Source organism: Pleurodeles waltl, chromosome 1_2 (genome assembly GCF_031143425.1).
Source record: "Pleurodeles waltl isolate 20211129_DDA chromosome 1_2, aPleWal1.hap1.20221129, whole genome shotgun sequence".
In the NCBI taxonomy this organism is placed as follows: Eukaryota; Metazoa; Chordata; class Amphibia; order Caudata; family Salamandridae; genus Pleurodeles; species Pleurodeles waltl.
The window spans coordinates 317366615-317386584 of NC_090437.1; positions in this window are offsets into that span (position 1 = coordinate 317366615).

Consider the following 19970-nt stretch of genomic DNA (forward strand, 5'->3'; position numbering starts at 1 on the left):
TGGCATGTAGGGGGGCACAAATCAGGCCCCCCTATGCCACAAAAAAAAAAAAAAATATACTTACCTGAACTTACCTTATGTTCCCTGGGATGGGTCCCTCCATCCTTAGGCGTCCTCCTGGGGTGGGCAAGGGTGACAGGGGGGGTCCCTGGGGGCATGGGAGGGCACCTCTGGGCTCCTTCCGAGCTCACAGGTCCCTTAACGCCTGCCCTGACCAGGCGCTAAAAAACGACGCAAAAGCGGCTGGACGTCATTTTTTTTGACCCGCCCACTCCCGGGCGTGATTTTTGCCCCGGAGTGTAAATACGGCGCACATGCCTCGGAGTAAATTTTTTAGACGGGAACGCCTACCTTGCATATCATTAACGCAAAGTAGGTGTCCACGCTAAAAAGTGACGCAAACTCCATGGACTTTGGCGCTGGACGCGTCTAACGCCAGAGTATAAATATGGAGTTCGTTTTGCGTCGAATTTGCGTAAAAAAAAACGACGCAAATCCGGCGCAAACGGAGTATAAATATGCCCCTGGGTTTTGTAGTCATGCAAAAGGTTGATAGAGAAAGAAAAAACTATCTGATTTATTTCCAGATCTTTGAGAGGAATGGGGAGTAATTATTCTGTTATTAAGAAGGAGGCATTGGGTGTTTTCTGGGCTGTGTGAAAATTGAGACAGTTTCTTTGGTGAAAACAATTTGAAGTGTTAACAGATCACAAGCCACTCAAGGAGGAATGTACCAAGAAAAGCATAGTCTTTGTTTCACATCGTATACGAAAGTGGGTAGTTGTGTTACAAGAATTTGACTTTGTTTCCTATTTGCCAAAACACGTTTTCCCCATGTATTTTCCTGTGAGTATTTTGAACTGAACTACAGCCCGAACCACTGGACAGAATTAAACCAAATTTGCAGAAAGCTAGCTCTTGGTCCAGAAAGCGCGCTTTTAGTGATTTGGTGTAAATTTGTTCAGTAGTTTTGGCGTAATTAGAGATAAAAAATATAGATATCTAGTGACACAGATCCTTAGTGGATCCAACTGTCCCCGTGCTGATATCTGGTGGGCTGCCAACACTTCAACACTTCAACAAGGAATTGTTGGCAGCCACCCTGGGACACAGGTAGAGCAGAGTCCCACAAAAAAAGCAACAAAAAAATGTCCAGGGTAGGGTCACGCTTAGCCCCCAGCCTTGGTCTTGGAACCCCTGACTAACCTCACCAGGGCTAAAAGGTGTTTTTTTAAAAATAAATCTCAGAAAAATCCATGGATTCGGAACAGTGTTTTTTTATGATATATATATTTTTTTTTAAAGACTGTCTCGAGTGCTTTCTTTTTATTTGGCCCCCGGGTGGGTCAGGTCCTGGGGGCATAGGGGGATTGAAAAAGGAGGGAGGGTGAACGGGGCCCACCTCCTAGGGCTTATTTTAGCCCCAGGGACTACCACGCCCAGTCAAAATCTTTGTTTTATATGGGGGATATCTATACGTCCTCCCCTATAGCCCTGAGGACTGCCACGTCCCTGGGGCTAAAAACATAATTTGTGCCAGGGGTGTGCGTGCCCTACCCTGCAGCCCTGGGGACTGCCACCTCCCGGGGCTTAAATCTTTATTTTATATGGGGAGGCCCAAAAGCCATCGTCCACAGCCCTGGGGACTGCCACCTTCCTGGGGCTAAATACAGAGTTTGTGCAGGGGCCTACGTACCCCCCCTCCTGCAGGCTTGGGGACCACCACCTCCCCCGGGCAAATTTAAACGTTGGAAGGTGGCTGCATGGCCCCGCTCGTGCAGATAATTATGGCCCTGGGGACCGCCACCCCCAGGGTGGGCTCCTGCTATGTCCAGGGATGCCCACCCCCAGGACATAGCTGCTTGTTTTGACTTTGCAGGAGCTTTGACAGTTCCGGCTAAGTCAGAGCAAATACTTTGCTTCCAGTGAGTGAGAGCTGTCATAGTGCCCTCGCCTGCTAGAAGCAAAAGGTTTCATCTCTTTTCCTGCTCACAAAAATGCAGGCAGGTAAAGAGATGAAATAACTGCTTTTGTACAAAGGGGCCTGAATGTTTTTTGTGCAAAAACAATGCCGGCTCCTATAGGAGGTGGGGAGACAGCTGGGACCACAGGGCCTTGAGGCTCCCCGTGGTCCCATTGCACATTGGGTACACCTGGGGCACCAGAGCAGATGGTCGGGCCCCAGGGGATGGGGTCCCCAGGGCCAAAATCTGTTCATGGAGGGGGGGCTGCATGGCCTGCTCCTCTATTCAATGAAGGCCAGGCCCCAGGGAATGTGGTCCCCCATAAGCTAGTAGTGGGCCCTGGGGCAAAAATCAGTCCTGGGAGGGGGCAGCCTGGACACTGGCTATTTACCCAGTGAGGTATCACTTAGTAACTAACCAGTAGAAAGTACTCCAGTTGGGTGGACATTTTGTGCAAAACTGTGGAATCTTGTTGGATAAACGAGCAGGTGAGCTTCAGTTCTGGACTTGATGCTCATTTCACAGAAACTAAGGCCCATATTTATACTTTTTGACGCTAAACTGCGCTAACGCAGTTTAGCGTCAAAAAATTTTGCGCCGTCTAACGCCATTCTGAAGCGCCATGCGGGCGCCGTATTTATGGAATGGCGTTAGCCGGCGCAAGCAGACCGGCGCTGCCTGGTGTGCGTGGAAAAAAACCACGTAGACCAGGCAGCGCCGGCGTTGGGCAAAAATGACGTTAGGGCGTCTTAAAATGGGGCAAGTCAGGTTGAGGCAAAAAAATCGTCTTAACCCGACTTGCGCCATTTTTTAACGACGCCCATCCCCCATCAACATGACTCCTATCATTGTAAAGATAGGAGTCATGCCCCCTTGCCCAATGGCCATGCCCAGGGGACTTCTGTCCCCTGGGCATGGTCATTGGGCATAGTGGCATGTAGGGGGGCACAAATCAGGCCCCCCTATGCCAAAAAGAATTATTAAAAAAAAAAATAATAATACTTACCTGAACTTACCTGAATGTCCCTGGGGTGGGTCCCTCCAGCCTTGGGTGTCCTCCTGGGGTGGGCAAGGGTGGCAGGGGGGGTCCCTGGGGGCAGGGGAGGGCACTCTGGGCTCATTTTGAGCCCACTTGTCCCTTAACGCCATGCCTGACCCAGGCGTTAAAAAGCGGCGCAAATGCGCCGTTTTTAGCCACGCCCACTCCCGGGCGTCTCTTTTGCCCGGGAGTATAAATACCACGTAAAGGCCTGGGAGTCATTTTTTAGACGGGAACGCCTCCCTTGCATATCATTAACGCAAGGAAGGGGTTCACGCTAAAAAATGACGCACATTCCGGGAACTTTGGCGCTATACGCCTCTAACGCCATAGTATAAATATGGCGTTAGTTGGCGTTAGTTTAGCGTCGAATTTGCGTCGAAAAAAACGACGCAAATTCGGCGCAAACGGAGTATAAATACGGCCCTAAACCTCAACAGAAAGCACTTACAAATATAAACATAGCAGGTGCCACAGTTGAAGTTCCACTTCTGGAAAGGACAAATGATCCTAACTCCTGGGCTTGACGAAGGCAAAGCAAGTGTGTTTACTTCGCAATTCCATATTGAAAAATGATCTGAAATCCTTTGTGGAGGTGAATGCATCTTTTATCTATTCGAGTGTAACCTGTATGTAACTGTGTTAAGTGAGTTCTTTCTTGTCCTCTCCTGATGAGAGCAGAGTCCATGGTTCTCCCTTTAAATTGCTAAAAGTATGCAAATGTACAAATCTCCTGGAAGGTCCGCCCAGTTGGTCCCACCCTGTCCACCTTAGTAGTATGCAAGGTCTTTCCGCCTTTTGCCAAGATAATGGACAGTTTACAAAGGCACTCCCAGTGCGTTTGCCGGTAATTTTGGTGGCACGTTCTTGATGCCGATGAATATGAGAATACCCCCACCAAACAAAGAAGCACTTATGTCATATAGCTAGGATTAAGGACCCTGGTTTGGTGGAGATTTACGTCTTTTTAATCTTGTTGGGCTCTCTATAGGAGGATTCATGTCATCACAGAATTCTGGAGAAAGACGCACATGGAACAATCACATTGCCAAATGCACACAAAGTTGCTAGAGACATTTCTTCTTGGTTCATTATGCAGCTGTAATGTAGATAACACTGTGGACATTTACCCAATGAGATAGTACTTACTAACTGACGGGAAGAAAGTACTTCCATTGGGTGGACATTTTTTGCAAAACTGTGGACTCTTCTTGTTGGATAAATGGTCAGTTGCGGTTCCTTTGTGGCGAGTCACTCATGCAGCTACTGACACACCCACTTACACACCCATTCATAGATGCACTCAGACACTCATGCACCCACTTACAGACCCACTCAAACATTCACACACCCTCTCACAGACCCTTCATGCACCCATTAATAGACCCACTTAGACACTCATGCTGCACCCACACACAGACCCAATATGTTATTTATGCACCCACTCACAGACCCTCTCAGACATTCATGCACCCACTCACAGACCCACTCAGGCTCACACACCTACTCACATACCCACTCAGAGACTCATGCATTCACTCACAGACCCACTCAGAAACTCATGCATTCACTCACAGACAAACTCAGAAATCCATGCAGTCACTTACAGACCCACTCAAAAACTCATGCACTCGCTCACAGATGTACTCAGAGACTCATGCACCCACTCAGAGACCTACTCAGAGACTCGCACACTCACTCACAGATCCACTTAGACATTAACGCAGCAACTCATAGTCCCACTCAAAGACTGGTCCACCCACTGACAGACCTACTCACACTCAGACACCCACTGACAGACCCTATGAATAAATTTCAAAGAACCTTAGAAATTCACTTAAAAATCAAAGGTTACAGTTATGTTATAGTTAGGAAACAAAATAAAAAAACCTTAAAAATTCACTGAAAATACCAAAGGTTACCAGAACGTTTTAGTTAGGAAATAGAATGAAAAAAACAAAGGTTACAGGGACTTTATAGTTAGGCTCACCTTTCACTCATACAAAACCAGTAAAACCAGGGTGTATGAGAGAATGTATAGGGGTGTGAGTGGGTATATGAATACCTCTGTTGAAGATGTCATCATTGATATCATTTGAGATGTCATCAGTGATGTCACTGACCATGTAATGAGGGATGTAATATGTAAGGTCATAAGCACATTAGCAGTGTATTGCATGGGCGTACGTTATAGTTAGCTCAGGTAACTATAACTGCTGAATTTCACTGGTTTTGTACGAGTGAAATGTGAGCCTAACTATAACATCCTTGTAGCCTTTGTTTTTTTCAGTGAGTGTATATATATATATATATATATATATATATATATATAATTTTCCGAAGTAGACCTTTTGCAGGTCTGTGTGTGGCACTCTTGAGGGTTTCACTGTGGTGGTGCATTCCTCTACAGCACACTTTTGCCACATCGATTTTCAACTTCCTTCTCAGTAAGCCTGTGATTAAGTACAGGAGACTGAAAGCATTAGGTGAGTTTGCCAATTAACAGACTTTCTGCCACTTGAGCCTGTGAACTTGTTTTCTTCCCTGATGGAGAAGGAAGTTGGGTTTATATATATATATATATATATATATATATATATATATATATATATATATATATATATATAATGTAAAACAACAAAATGTGAGTAACTATATTGACTATTGCAAAATAACCTTATATCAACTTAAAAATATTTGATATTATAGCTAAAAACAATTACACAAATTACTCACATTCATGTGCATCTGCGCACACATCATTGCAGCCCTCAACTCTCAGACACACACACACACACTAAAGCAAGCTTGCACCGCTATCTATTCTATATTTCTGCTGCGTTCTGGCATTAACGTTTTGTGCATGCGAAGGAAGTTTCCTGCTTCACATGGTACCTGTCCAGTTATGAAAAAGCGTGCACTGCTGCTGCTTGTATTGTACCTGTTCTGTGTGCAAGAAGGAACCTGGCATTGGTGTTCTTGTGACCTATCAAGTGCTTGCCCTTTGTCCTTTGTGACAGAGAAAATGACACCTCTGGGCAGATGCCCTTTCTGTGTTGTATATAGTGATGCTTGGTAAAAAAAAAAAAAGTGCATAAACAAAACCTTTTCACTATGTAAAAGCCAAAACGACTGTCATTGTCAGTGAATCTTGAGACTTTTTCAATGTGAAAAAGCAAAAATGAGTAGCGTTGTCAGTAGATGTTGAAAATCGTTGCTATGAAAAAGTCACAATGACTAGCATTAATAATTGCAAATGGTTGTTGACTATTGTACATGTACCCACGATTTCCTTAATCACCTGAACCACATTTTTCTGGTAAACTACTTTCAATGTAACAATGAATTGTAAAACAGCGCATTTCATGAAACTCTACATTAGACTGACAGATACTCATTTTCTCACTGAAACAAGAGGTCACGCTTTTCGGAATTCAAGTTGTTTGCAGCGATACCAGGTGCTGTGAAAAAATACTCAAGCTTGAAATTACCTTTTTATTTGCCAAATGTACACTCTTTGGCGTGGAAACACACTGTTATCCGTTTTTGTTAGAAATTTACCAGTGAACTTTATTGTATCATGACATGTGAGGATTACACAGCTTGTAAACTGTAATTTGAACATGCGAAGCAGAGGCAGGCCTAACTATGCCTTTTCTCTTCTAAAACAGGTGGTGGGGTTAATTTAATGAGCAGTGGCTGACACTGTAGACAGGATCACGAAAGAGCTGCTCTGTAAGGCTCCCATAAAGAGCTTTCAATCCAGGAAGCTTTGTAATAGGCGTCTTTCTTTTCCCACATTTTGTGTATATTTGGTTTCAATAACTTATGGAGGAGGCAGGTGCCCAAACAGCCTCAAATTTTCATGGTGGACTATACAAAATAACGAAATGAAGAACTAAACATGCAATTTCTAGTTTTTTTTTCTCATTAATCACAATGCATTCACCGTCCATAAACCAGTCTCCTCTACCATCACTTCCTGATTTATAGTTGTCTTTGACCCTGTGCAGTGCTTAAATGTATTTTGGCCGGTTTCACGCTATAGAAATACCATATAAACGCGGCCACTGTAATTAAGGGGTATACGTTTTCGCATAATTACAGATTTGCTGCATTTGCCACATAATCCATCATTGGCTGTATAATCTGCAGATTTTAACAAACAGAGAACATAATTGTTTCTAGCTCAAATGGTTCAAAGGTTGCTAAAAATGAAAGGATATGTGTTGTTGCAGAATGGAAAGCCTTTACACAGGTTGACTGGTCACCTTTCTGTTGCTTATTTTTGTAGTGGGGTGATAAACTGGTACTAATGAGGCACAGTCAATACCCAGACAGTGTAAAAATGACAAAATAATAGAGTAATACGATCAAAAAACGTGCTGCATAACGCTGCATTATTTGCCTTTTCTTGTGCATAATTTACTCAACCCTGATGCAAAATGTTGCTCTCTCCTCCTACATAATTCTAGTGGCCCTGCATATAAATACATACATAATTATTACTGTATATCTAATGAGGCAAACATATCTGCTACACTACACAAAGGATGGTTGGTTCTGTGCATTAGGGCAAGATATCTTACAAAGCATAGAGATAACTGCAGTGCTTAATTTGAGCCAGTGGTTGCCAGTGGGGGGTCACCCACACGTTTTTTTCCCCATGTCAGAGGTTTCCTGAGAGCAAGAGAGGGAAAAATATACAAATCACAAAGGTAGAGGAAGAGAAAGCTGGAAAGGCTGTCACAAAGGGAGAAAACAGGCAACTGCAAGAGAGAGATAAAGGAAAAGAAAGTGTCTGGTAGTGATTTAAAGAGCATTGAGGTGGAGTAAGACTATCAGCCGTGGTATTTGGTGTGCCAACGTTTAATTGCACTAGCCTTGGGTTTCTGACCAAAGCTTTCTTTTACAAATTAAGCACTGCATACATTTAAGAACTTGAGAAGTCCACAGAGAATAACATGACAATAACTTTATGAAACTTGTGTTTCGCTATTAAGGTCAAAAGAAAGTGAATCAGTATACAGCTTATCTAAGGAAAAACAACACAAACAAAATGTAGATGCAATCAAACTTTATTTTACTTGTTAAGATTAAAAAATTAAATACCAGCTATCAAATTAAGGATGTAGCTAAGTATTAAAATGTAAATCTGCCAGGTCCATAGAGCCCTGCATGGGTCAGGCCCTACCTACCTCTCCAAACGTTTTACAGTGTAAGGTTGACATCATCGTCATTAACATTGTCTCACAATATCCGCTTCATCAATGAAACAATTTGGAGGCCGTCCCCAGAACCTTCATCAAGAATCAAGATACTAACATCTTACCCTTCCCCAAACATCTGAAGACTCATGTTTGTATCTTGATTACAATCCTCAAGACAAATTCCACCTCCTCACCCTTATTTATGGAGCTCGGTAGCTACCTATTGGTCACAAGAGCATTTAATAAAAACAATAAATAAAATAAACGTTATGACAGAGTCAGCCAACCTGTTAAAGAAACTGGTGAACGTGTGCCAGAATTGCCAGAAAGTCTGGTACTTTAATCGGTTAGCTTGCTGAAGTGAAAGTAAAAATACTTGTAAATGACTAATTCTCTCTTGTACTAGTATATTTAATAGTTTTGACTGGGTATCGAAATTTGGTATCCGATTCTCACAAAAAGGTGAATTTAGCTTTTTTGTGGACCACCAAATTGCGCTGCGGGGGAGTAGAGATAGTGTTCTGTCAAAGGGACGGGAGGTGTCAACTCTGAAGGTGTTAGAACAAACAATTTATTCTGGGATGTAATAGAAAAGATGAGGTGGGCAAATTATGTATGCACATTTTAGATGTGAAGGCAAAACAAATCTTTGGGCCAAATCACTTTTTTCATGATACGTTTCATCTTACTGCGCACTAGAAAAAATAAGCGAAAATAGCCCTGTTTTATCTTGCAGAGAAGAGCTTGCCTGTCTTTCCCTTCGTTGGCTGTCCATGTTGAGATGCTTATGTGGTTGAAGGGCAATGTTGAAAGGGTTGTTGACAGCTAAATAGCTTACTATTTGATGTTAGGATTGGCTGCCCTCAGCCAATCAAAATGTATTTCTGTAGTTGGGCCCTGCAAATTACATGTTGGCAACTCATTCAATCAGTTATTCAATGGGGGCTAGAGCACCTCTGGACTGTTTCACATTAGGAGACTGGTGAACAACCCAAAACACAGTAGTTTTCCTGTGTCTGTCAATAGAACCTGTATTTCTTCTTCTCTTCCTGAAGAGTAGACTTTTGATTTCTTTATGTGTGATATGCTTCACGGGCAACCTAAATAAAGTAGGTATATTTGCCATGTCTGCATTTTAGTGAAAATTTTAATCTGACACCCATGAAGACCATTACATAGTATAACCCTTTTTGACAGAATTGTTTGATACCAAATTACGTGACTTGCGAAAAGATTCCCACCTGCACTAACTTGTGCATGGGTGTTTTACCACATAGTTACACTTCATTAGTAGTAATACCTCCAACTTACTTTGCCCATCTAAAATATGTTTACAATTCAGAATAAAATATATTCATGCTGAAGTGTTACACTTTTTGCAAATAAGACAATAAAAATGTGTTCTTTGGCATGTGCCCTGCACCTGTATAGCACTAACAGCAGCAAACAGGCTACACTTGTATACACAATAAGTACAAGCAGCAGTGCATACTTTAGATATCCACAAATTATCAAGGGCATCTCGAGCTGACTACCAGCTAGACTCTGAATGTTTGCTGTGACCTCTTTAATTTTTAGGTCTCGCTTAAGCAGCGCTTGCACTGTCTCTTCGAGGCATGTTGTATTCAGTCTATAGGCTTTCGAGACACTCATCGCTTTTGGTTGGTTGTTTGGCCTGCCTTTCAAAATTCCTTTGCTCTGGTTGGTGAATAGTGTACATCTGTCCCACCTTTAGGTGCTTTGCTCCCTCTCAGCAGAATTCATTATTTGATCCTTTATGTTGGCCGTCTGTTGCCTCCTCGCTCGCACCTCTCCCTCCCGTCATTGCTGATGTTCTTCCTGCACTGCTGCTTGTTTCGAAAGGGAGTTTCCTTGCATTGCTTTTTGTTGGCCATCTTTTGCCATCTGTTGTCTTCTCGCTCGCACCTCCTCCCTCCTGTCATTGCTGCTGTCCTTCCTGCGCAGTTGCTTGTTTTGAAAAGGAGTTTCTTTGCAGTGCCCCGGGGGATGATATTTCCTTTCCTCCTGTTCTCAGACACAAGGACTTAATAAACCGGTCATTCACGTGCACCTCTCGTGTAGCCTCAATCCATAGCCTCGATCCATGGAGCGTCTCAATCGTCATGCTGCCTGCTGCTTGCACTGCCACCTTCACATTCAGTTATCATGCCAAAGAGTTATAATCCATCACATTAACGTCTCACTTGCAGAAAACCGTGACTTCAACAAACGGCTCTTACCCTCTCCTTCTCTTTTCCTTTATTTTTTCCCTTGTGAAATGGATCCAAAAAGGATAGAAACACTTTTGCTGCAAATGTCATGTTTTTCTGACATTTTTCTATTCCAAAGTGCAGCCTCGAGAAAGAGAGAAATAAAAAGATTTAGAATACAAACAATAAATAAAAAACAAAATAAAGCAAGACAGAGTGGTCGCAAAGTGATCAGATTGTTTGGGGGTTTTATTCACACCCACACACATTATTGCCACTTTATAAAGCTTGCTAGTGAAGCACTTCTTTCATTGAAAAACATTGTTTTTCCTGGGGGTGGGGTGAAGTGCACCATTCCTGGGTGGACTGCAATACCTGGTTGATGTGTACAGTTGAAAACGTTCAATGTCATCCTTATCAACTGTTTTCCTTTGCGGAGAGTTCAAACGTGTTACAACATCCTGCTTGCTTAATGTTACCTGCTTTCCTCACTTGCTTGAAGCCCTAACCATCCCCATGCTGCATACAGACAGTAATCCCCTCTCTTGAAAACACTAAGGGTGAGCTTTAGGCACTGCTTCAACAATGCCGAAAAACTGAATGAAGCAAGACAGAATGGTCGCAAAGTGGCCAGATTGAGGCCCATATTTATACTTTTTGACGCTAAACTGCGCTAACGCAGTTTAGCGTCAAAAAGTTTTGCGCCGTCTAACGCCATTCTGAAGCGCCATGCGGGCGCCGTATTTATGGAATGGCGTTAGACGGCGCAATCAGACCGGCGCTGCCTGGTTTGCGTGGGAAAAAACCACGTAGACCAGACAGCGCCGGCGTAGGGGGAAAATGGCGCATGGGCGTCTTAAAATGGGGCAAGTCAGGTTACGTCGAAAAAATCGTCTTAACCCGACTTGCGCCATTTTTTAACGACGCCCATCCCCCATCAACATGACTCCTATCATTGTAAAGATAGGAGTCATGCCCCCTTGCCCAATGGCCATGCCCAGGGGACTTCTGTCCCCTGGGCATGGTCATTGGGCATAGTGGCATGTAGGGGGGCACAAATAAGGCCCCCCTATGCCACCAAAAAAAAATATAAAAAATAAAAAATTATACTTACCTGAACTTACCTGAATGTCCCTGGGGTGGGTCCCTCCATCCTTGGGGGTCCTCCTGGGGTGGGCAAGGGTGGCAGGGGGGGTCCCTGGGGGCATGGGAGGGCACCTGTGGGCTCATTTTGAGCCCACAGGCCCCTTAACGCCTGCCCTGAGCAGGTGTTAAAAAGTGGTGCAAATGCGCCGTTTTTTGCCACGCCAACTCCCGGGCGTCTCTTTTGCCCGGGAGTATAAATACCACGTAAAGGCCTGGGAGTCATTTTTTAGACGGGAACGCCTCCCTTGCATATCATTAACGCAAGGAAGGGGTTCACGCTAAAAAATGACGCACATTCCGGGAACTTTGGCGCTATTCGCCTCTAACGCCATAGTATAAATATGGCGTTAGTTGGCGTTAGTTTTGCGTCGAAATTGCGTCAAAAAAAACGACGCAATTTCGGCGCAAACGGAGTATAAATATGGCCCTGATTGTTGTCACTCCCACACACATTAGCGCCACTTTACAGAGTTTGCCAGTGAAGTGCTTCTTTCATTTTCTCATCTTTCTTCCAACAACGTTTTCCACAGGTGGGGAAGTGCAACATTTGCTGGAGGTACTGCAATACCTGCGCTTGATTTTCTTTGTTTGGTGGGTTCACTCCAGCCCCCCCGCCTCCAAATGACTGAGGCTTATTGGCTTGTAAGATATTAGAGCGCTTTTGTTCGGCTGACAGACGGAACACCGTGAAATGTGACTTGTGGCACCTCCTCTTTGCTTTTACTTTTTAATCCAAGTTTGGCAGGAGCTGTTTGGGCTTCCTTTCTTTCTTACCTCTGAGTGTCAGAGGGTTTTTGTCCGATTCATTTTGTTATTGCTATTTAAAAATATATATATATTGCCTTATGTGAGCTCTTTTGTTCTGCTGTTTCATATAAAAGTTTGATATCACATATACTATTTTTGACTGCTGCTAATCACACAGTGCCTATGAAATATAGCAGCCGCTGTTTGCGCGTTTTTTCTTCCCGGTTGTGAATTCCCTCTACACCTCTCTGCCTCCGAATGATAAAGGGCTTTTGGGCAATGCGTTTTCTTAACGTAAACTTTTCGGGAAAATAATGCCATATTTATGTGCTTTTGAACATTAATTGGTAACGGCTGTTCAGGTTTCCTTTCCTCCCCTTGGCTCAGTACAGCGCTTTCGCTAAGTTAGCAAATGGGACACAGCAGAACGTGTATGACTTATGACAGCTTCTCTTGCCCTTTGGTTTTCAGTTGAAATTGTTTTACGACTTGGCCGATATTACAAAAAGCCTGCCTTTGCATATCGCTTTTGCTAGGCTGATCCACGGAACCCAGTGGATTAAATACGATCCTGTTACATACTTGGGATGGTGTGGAAGTCTCATCTTCCTGGTGCATTTAATGGGCTTCACAAATAAAGCTACATGAAATGCGTTGTTGTGTATGGACCTACTTTAGTGCATTAGTTATATGTAGGGAAACTGGAATTATGTGGCAGAGAGGACCAAATTATGCAGCAGGGTTGACCAGTTTATGTGGCAAGAACAGTCCAGTTATGCGTTTACAACCACAATAGCGATACCTATTGCATTGCAAATGCTTGTTGTTGTCTGGTATTCGGATGATGTAGGTAGGTCATTGCAATGTTCTGTAAATGCTAAAGGCATTTTTTTTAGCTTTATGGACTAGCCACATTTTCTGTAGATTATGTCCTGTGAGAAAGATATAAGGACACTGCACCCAGACATCCTTCCAAGTCCAAAGCAGGGACAATGAGTACCATTTCATATCCGAAGATTGTACAGGAAGCAGGGAAGGAGTAGTGCAGGGGTGGCATGGGTGGTGCCCCGCTCCCCACACGGTAGAGGCTCAGTTCACCGAGAGGGCTTGTGATAATAAAGATCAGAAGGATATACATACCAATCTCAGTGTCCTCTGTTTCCAGCACACAAAACAACACAGCAGATCAAGAAGTAGCTTTTTAGTCACAGTTGGCCAAGTATTCACTTTTCACCCCTCGCAAATTTTTTATGAATATGCCTGCGAAAAGAAGAGTTGCAATTGGATGACCGCAACCTGACTACAAAGTTGCGTCTGCCATTTTATTTCACCGGATGTGGTCCCCAAGTGTGAAAATCGAAATAGAGAGTGGCATAAGAGGTCAGGGTGAAGGTACCCTGACCACAGGGGTGTGATATAGGTGTGTTTTAGGTGCAAATTATGGGTTTGAAATAATTTTGCTTAACAATGCGTGATATTCATGAAAATTCGTGAATTTTTGAGAATAGGGAAACGTTTGAAAGAAATGCCACAGACTTATTCATACACTAATTTATTCACTCATACATGGACTCAGAAACTCATATGTCCACTCACACACCCACTTAGACACTCATGCACCCTCTCACACTCACTCAGACTCACATACCCACCTTCAGACCCACTCAAACACTCACTCACCCACTCACAGATCCACTGACAGAGACAGGCCCTGTGGCCAACTTGCGCTGCCCACAGCCAAAGGATGTGCGTGGCATGGGGTTGCGTGGTTATAAGGGTTTTGCTGCAAGGCTTGGCTGCAGGCCAGGCTTTGTGATCAACCCCTGCCGGTGGGGTTGGAATAATGTATAGTAATTTAAAATTGCTTTATGTTAAAAAAAACATAGAAATTTACTGAAAATAACAAAGATTACAGGGATGTTATAGTTAGGTTCTAAATTTACTCATGCAAAACCATCGAGATTCAGCAGTTATAGTTAGAGTTCTTTTAAGTAACTATAACTTGCATTCTAAGGTAACTATAACACGTGCCTTCACCATGCACAGCTAATTACTCTACATATTATATCATTGATGAGATCTTGTATGTCATCTTTGATATTATCACTGAAACATTTATTGAAAACTGTGCATGGCAAGGGCGCAAGTTATAGTTACCTTAGGGTGCGAGTTATAGTTACTTAAAATAACCTAACTAAAACATCACTGTAAAAAAATTTCAGTGAAAAAAAAAAATATATATATATATATATATATGTGTATATATATATCTACATATATTACCCAGTGATGCTTGCCACTGGGTAGTTATAGTTAGGATCGTGCTTCTATAGGAAATGCCTTTTTGTGTTGCTAATAACGTTGGCGCCGTTTGACGAATCTCTACGAAACTTTCCAAAAAAGTACTCATTTGTCTCTAGTATGCACATAGAAAGTTTTGGGGTGATCCGTGAAGTTGGGGCTGAGAAAAAGGAGGTTTTCCCTATTCATTTTTCCATAGGAACTTTAGACAGCGCTACAGCCCAAACCACTAAATGGATTATTGTCAAATATGGCAAAATATTAGATCTTAGTCCAGAAGGAGTGCTTTTTGTGTTTTGGTGTAAATCAGTTCAGTAGTTTTGGAAAAATTAAGGTTAAAAACAATTTTATACATCACACCGTGCAGGATCCGTGGAGCCAACAGATCTCATCCTGAAATTTGATTGGCTGCCACTACTTCAACCAGGAAATGCTGGCAGCCATCATAGGACTTGGGACTTGGTCCTGAGTCCTAAGTAAATTGGAAAAAAGTAGACATCATGGAACAGGGCTGCAATGGGGCCATTCTGGGACCCCGCCTGGGGCCAAAAATATTTTTTAAAACTTTGCTGCAAATATGCAGAGAATCTAGATCATTTAAAAACAACTCCCCTCTCCACGGGTAGGCCAAGGCCGGGTGGAAGGCGTAGCATTTATTTAAGAGGGAGGGAGGCACCCTCTCCAAACATCCATGAGGCCCTGGGGACCTTATCACCCGGAGCTCATAATTTCATGAAAGGGAGAGGGCCGAGCAGTCCCACTCCCCGGACCTCCATTAGGCCCAGCGCCCCTTTTCCCCGGGACTGACAATTTTATAAAAGGGGAGGCGGGACTACACAGCCACCCTCCACGAGGCCCCGGGGACCTCATTTTCCCAGGGTCAATAATTTCATAAAGGAAAGGGGTCACATCGCCCCCTCCCTGAGCCTCCACAAGGACCCGTGGACCCCAAACCCCTGGGGCTGATATTTTCTTAAATTGGAGGGGGTGATGCAGTCCCCACCCCCTGACCCTTCATGTGTCCTGAGAACCCTATCACTCAGTGCAGATAATTTCATAAAGGTAAGGGGGACCACACAGCTCCCCTCCCTGAGCCATACAGCCCGGGACTGGTACAGTGACAGTGTCCTGGGGTCCCCATCCCCTGAGACACCATCAATTTCTGTGCCTGCAAGCACAATGCTTTGATTGCTCCCACCCTACGGAAGCAAAAGAAAACTGCTCCCGCTGGGTTGGAGCAATGCTGGCCCACGGTGGGTGGAAGCAGGGATCTTGGTAGGGCTGCAAGGGCCTTGGGCCACACCCCCCAGCTTTCAACGAGGGACGGACTATGGGTTGTACCGGTTGGACAGTGGGGCATCAGACGTACAAAAAACAAACAGTAGTAGTTGTGGCATGTCACGGGTGGGCACCGGGGTATGCCATTTTATTAAAATAATAATAATAACAAAATGCCGGTGGGGCCAGGTGTTCCCCCTGCATCTCCATAATAATAATGTTGTGGGGTGCCATGGGTGGGAGCCGAGGCACCCCTTAGATACAAAAAAATGCTTCAAAATTAACATCTATTAGAAGCAGGAGTCAGCAAGAAAAATGTGTTTAATTCGCAAAAAAACTATGCATTGCATGCGTATTGCAGTGCACAGCACACATCTAATGCGTGGAATCCTTAAATGTGTGTCTAGGCATAGGAATGTGTTCTGGAATGGTTTTCTCTTGGTACAACTTCTACGCGACACAGCACACATTCACCTCTACACCAATGTGCGAGGGAGGCTGTGTGTCAGACAAGACAGCTGTCAGAGCACGAGTTAAGGGATGACAGCAGCAGACCAATCTTAGTAGCAGCGGTGGCGGCCGAGAATTGCAAGGGGAGGGGGCAGACACGGAGGAGAGAAAAGAAAAAAAGAAAAGAAAATTAACTTACCTTCAGGGATGCCACAACCTCGCTCGTCGTCCTCTTTCGTCAATGTGTTGTTCAGGCTCCCCAGAAATCCTGGTGCTGTTGACAGTGACTGCCGCTCAGATGCAACCCTGAGGCCTGTGCAGTTTCTTTTTACCGGCTGTGTACACAGCCGGGCTGGAGAAACCTAAGCACACATGTGTGTTTGGCTGGCATCAGACGGACAGCCAAACACACATGAGCACATAGTGCACTCTCCCCTCTTCCCACATCCCATGGCCCAGCCCTGCCTTCCCTGCATTGCTGTGCCAGAAGCAGAAGAATAAAACAATAGAAAACTATCATTTTATTTTTCTGCTTTTGGCTCAGCCAGTGGGGTGACGCGCCTTCACCATAGCGAAGGACCCGCACCTGCTTAGTAGCGTTGAGTGTTTTGCACTGCATTGTAAAAAAGGGAACACACAACACTACGAAGCAGGTGCGGCTCCTTTGCTATGGCGAAGGAGCGTCGCCCCACTGGCTGAGCCAGAGCAGAAAAATAAAACGATAAAAAACTATTGTTTTATTTTTCTGCTTCTGGCTCAGCCAGTGGGGCGACGCTCCTTCGCCATAGCAAAGGAGTGCAGCAAATTTGCTTGCTGCAGTGCCTTGCAGAAAAAATGAGTGAATCTGTGCCAGTATGTTTCACAACCAGGGTTAACCTTCTTCTCTATCTGAACACATAAAACAGTTTAAAAGTGAACTTCCCTCTTTGTGGCAAGGTCATACACAAATGGAATGTTGTTTTAAAGGCTTCCTGTACTGTGCATTGTGTTTATATATAAGCAGCTGGGATGTGTCTGGACGTGGCAATAATTAGTACCTTGGGTGGATGGGCTTATCTCAAGCCTCGTGAGTATGAAGGGGACCATTGCAGTATAACAAAAGAATGTGATATAAAAAAGAAGATAATGTACCAGGTTTCAAAGTTTATTGCGGGTTTTTCCAGCAGCTAAACTCCATTTAGCAATCTGAAATCCATTCAAATCCAATCTAAAAATAACAATTCGGGGATTTCAATCATCGTGTCCCTACATTTTTGTTTAGGAAGTAACGCTTTAGCATTTGTCATTGGCACCCTGTACCTTGCAGGCTAGGTTAATGAAAAAGATAACATGATTATTTTCTGACTTTGTTTTCTTTGAATATATTTACCTCATGTTTATTGTGAAACTATGCACATAGAGATAAGTATTTGTTCAATAACCTTCTGGAACTTTACTGATAACAATTTTGCTTCTCTGATATGGTGTTTTCAAAACGCATAACTCAGTGTACACCAAGTATAGCCAACCTTTTCCATAATAAGAAATAATAAAAATAAAAATCATCCCAAGCTACTAACACAAATTATCAGTGTTTCGACAGCCTCAGACAAGATTCTACTAGAGGCCGTTACATGCAGGATTGAACACCTCAGCGCACGAGGCAAGGTCACCAGCAATGATGTCAAAAAAGCTTAATCACTTTTAATTTTGATTGCGTCTACATGTCATAGCAGACATATACACAGTGCCCTCATAACCTTAGAAAGAGCATCAATAGAAAGCCACCTCAAAGCAGAATAAATTACTATATTAACATTGACCTAGATATAATAGCTTTTCAGTTGTGAACATACACAGATTTACTTTAAAATGTACCTTTTTAAATTTTGGAAAAATCTAATTCAGTCAAGCCAAAGCTTTTCATTTACTAGGTTGGCTACATATATGGGAGCTACTCACAGGTGGCCGGAAAGCTGCTAGTAGCTCCAGTAGCTCCCGAGCTGCTAGTTGGAGAACGCTGGTGTACACAATTTTATTTTTGATAACATATTCCTACTGTACCAGGCTTTGAGTTTTGTCTCTCCAAATATTATTTTTTTCCATTCATTCACTGTTATGAAAATTGTTGGTGTTCCTAGTTTTGTATGATATATGCTGCTTCTTTTGTATTTAAAATCTATGCAATCCTGACTTCAAGTCATCCCTCCCGGCTCATTTCTCTTCCTACTCAACCAAACTTCTACCTAAAGGAGTAGTCAGAAGATTAAAATACCCACCACTTCGATCCATTCCTTGAATGTCATTGCGTGAGACAAGTGAATAAAGTCTACCCATCCTAGAAGGGGCCCCTTCATCCTTACTTTGTCCATTTATCTTACCATCCTTTAGGCATTTCATCTATCCATCCATTCATCCATCCATTCATCCATCCATTCATCCATCCAGTCATCCATCCAGTCATCTTTTCACACTTCCATCCTTCCGTCACCATTCTATCCATTCACCCTTTCATTAGTAGTCTTCATTCATCCTTCCACTTATACTTTCATTCATCCATCTTTTTAGCCATCCAGCCATTCTTTCTCATCATCCATCATTTCACCCTTCTTTTATTAATTCATCAATCTGTCCTTTCATCCAGGTTTCCATCCATCATCCATTCATCCCATCTTTTATCAGTCCTTCCATTCTCTCTTTCACTGATACACGCAAATGGTCTTTTAACATTCCATTCATAAGACCTTTCACCCTTGCACTCATCCTTTCGGTCCTTCTTTCTTGCAACAGTTTTTCTTTTTTTATGTCCTTCCTTTCTCTTTTCCTTCATGCCCTCTCTCTCTGGTTTTCTCTCGCTCGTTCCCGCTCTTCCTCTCTTTTTCTTTTCGTTTCTCCAACTGGGCCTCTTTGACTATGATTGATTTTACCTCCCTTAGGTTACGGGTTTCCCTAAGTTCTATTTTAAGAGCTTTTGTCTGTAGAGCTGCAGATAGAACAGACCCCCTACATTATCAGCGTTTGTAGTGTCAACACAGCCCCCACTTAAGCTGCTAAAGCAGGGATTCACAAATCCACTTCTTCTACCTGATTCAAATGCAAATGCATTTGTTGGCATTGCATGTTATACAAGTGTTACCCAAGTACGATTTTGATTGTTTACTTCACTTGGCCTGTCAGAGAAAATGTTTACACCCTAATTTAAGAGATGGCACATTTGGGTCCACCACAGGGCACTGGTGAGGCTGCTAACAACTGTGTTGAGCTGACCAATCAATTTAGAATGGCTGATCCGCCCCCATTTTCGATGTTGCCTCTTAGGAAGATTGGCATGTAAACCATCTCCCTTACAGAGAAAGACTTGGAGGTACCCCTGACACTCTGAGCAAAAAGTCCATATTCCAGGGTCATCTATGAGATGGATACACTCACATTTATTGGCAGCAAGCCCACCATGCTGCAAGGATTTTCCACAAAGGCAACCTTCGCCTTGGTGGCTGAATCTGCCGAGCCTCTGTGGCGGGCATGTTTAAACAGGACGGACCATCCTCAGTCGGCTGGAATGTTTACCTCAACTATACAAAATGATGTCCTCGAATGCAAAAAGGTTAACCAAGAGCTTATATTTAGGCATCAATATGAAAGGTGT